The sequence below is a fragment of the Arachis hypogaea genome, chromosome 16, assembly GCF_003086295.3.
Source record: "Arachis hypogaea cultivar Tifrunner chromosome 16, arahy.Tifrunner.gnm2.J5K5, whole genome shotgun sequence".
Classification (NCBI taxonomy): domain Eukaryota; kingdom Viridiplantae; phylum Streptophyta; class Magnoliopsida; order Fabales; family Fabaceae; genus Arachis; species Arachis hypogaea.
Window position 1 is genome coordinate 53,599,337 of NC_092051.1, and position 2,271 is coordinate 53,601,607.

The 2,271-nt window shown below is 41.7% G+C and overlaps 1 non-coding gene across 1 annotated transcript; it reads left to right on the plus strand.

The window, feature by feature from the left end:
- The first annotated feature begins 1,612 nt into the window (after positions 1-1,612).
- LOC112760459 (small nucleolar RNA R71) lies at positions 1,613-1,720 on the plus strand. The gene has a single exon (XR_003180898.1). It is a non-coding gene; the product is annotated as a small nucleolar RNA R71 (small nucleolar RNA).
- The last annotated feature ends 551 nt before the right edge of the window (positions 1,721-2,271 follow it).

Below are 2,271 nucleotides of genomic sequence, written 5' to 3' on the forward strand. Positions count from 1 at the left end.
AGTTTGGTTGTGGCCTCCCAACACCAAACTTAGAGTTTGACTGTGGGGGCTCTGGTTGACTCTGTTTTGTGAGAAGCTTACTGTACCTCTTTTCCATATTTATAGAAAGGTGACCTTGAGTTTTAAACACAAGGGAGTCGTCATTCAATTGAAGGACTAATTCACCTCTGTCTACATCAATCACAGCTCTTGCTGTGGCTAGGAAGGGTCTTCCAAGAATGATGGATTCATCCTCATCCTTCCCAGTATCCAGGATTATAAAATCAGCAGGGATGTAAAGGCCTTCAACCTTTACTAACACGTCCTCTACTTGTCCATAAGCCTCTTTTGTTGAGTTGTCTGCCATCTCTAATGAGATCTTAGCAGCTTGCACCTCAAAGATTCCTAGTTTCTCCATTACAGAGAGTGGCATGAGGTTTATTCCTGACCCAAGGTCACATAGAGCCTTTTCAAAGGTTATGGTGCCTATGGCACAAGGTATTAGGAACTTTCCAGGATCCTGTTTCTTCTGAGGCAGTCTCAGTTGATCCAATGCATTCAGTTCATTGGTGAACAGGGGAGGTTCATCTCCCCAAGTCTCTTTACCAAATAAATTGGCATTCAGCTTCATGATTGCACCAAAGAACTTGGCAACTTGCTCTTCAGTAACATCTTCATTCTCTTCAGAAGAAGAGTACTCTTCAGAGCTCATGAATGGCATAAGGAGGTTCAATGGAATCTCTATGGTCTCTAGATGAGTCTCAGATTCCTTTGGTTCCTCAGAGGGAAACTCCTTATTAATCACTGGACGTCCCAGGAGGTCTTCCTCCTTGGGATTCACGTCCTCCCCTTCCTCCTTAGATTCGGCCATGATGGTTATATCTATGGCCTTGAAATCTCTCTTCGAATTCTCTTTTGTATTGCTTGGGAGAGTACTAGGAGGGGTTTCAATGATCTTCTTACTCAGCTGGCCCACTTGTGCCTCCAAATTTCTAATGGATGACCTTGTTTCATTCATGAAACTCAAAGTGGCCTTAGATAGATCAGAGACTAAGTTTGCTAAATTAGAGGTATTTTGTTCAGAGTTATCTGTCTGTTGCTGAGTGGATGATGAAAAAGGCTTGCTATTGCTAAACCTATTTCTTCCACCATTATTAAAGCCTTGTTGAGGCTTTTGTTGATCCTTCCATGAGAAATTTGGGTGATTTTTCCATGAGGGGTTATAGGTGTTCCCATAAGGTTCACCCATATAATTTACCTCTGCTATTGCAGGGTTCTCAGGATCATAAGCTTCTTCTTCAGAAGATGCCTCTTGAGTACTGTTGGATGCAGCTTGCATTCCATTCAAACTCTGAGAAATCATATTAACTTGCTGAGTCAATATTTTATTCTGAGCCAATATGGCATTCACAGTATCAATTTCAAGAACTTCCTTCTTCTGAGGCGTCCTATTACTCACAGGATTCCTCTCAGAAGTGTACATAAACTGGTTGTTAGCAACCATGTCAATGAGTTCTTGAGCTTCTGCAGGCGTTTTCTTTAGGTGAATGGATCCACCTGCAGAAGTATCCAATGACATCCTAGCTAATTCACACAGACCATCATAGAATATATCCAGGATGGTCCATTCTGAAAGCATGTCAGAAGGAAACTTTTTGGTCAGTTCCTTGTATCTCTCCCAAGCTTCATAGAGGGATTCACCTTCTTTCTGTCTGAAGGTTTGAACATCCACTCTAAGCTTACTCAGCTTTTGAGGAGGAAAGAACTTGGCTAAGAAAGCCTTGACCAGCTTATCTCAAGAGTTCAGGCTATCCTTAGATTGAGAGTCCAACCATATTCTAGCTCTGTCTCTCACAGCAAAAGGGAAAAGCATGAGCCTGTAGACTTCAGGATCTACTCCATTAGTCTTAACAGTATCATATATCTGCAAGAATTCAGTTAAGAACTGAAAAGGATCTTCAGATGGAAGTCCATGAAACTTGCAGTTTTGTTGCATCAGAGAAACTAATTGAGGTTTCAGCTCAAAGTTATTTGCTCCAATGGCAGGGATGGAGATGCTTCTTCCATGTAAATTGGAATTAGGTGCAGTAAAGTCACCAAGCATCCTCCTTGCATTATTATTATTTTCGGCTGCCATCTCCTCTTCCTGTTCGAAAATTCCTTTAAGGTTGTCTCTGGATTGTTGTAATTTAGCTTCTCTTAGTTTCCTCTTCAGAGTCCTTTCAGGTTCAAGGTCTGCTTCAACAAGAATGTTCTTGTCCTTGCTCCTGCTCATATGAAAGAGAAGGGAAC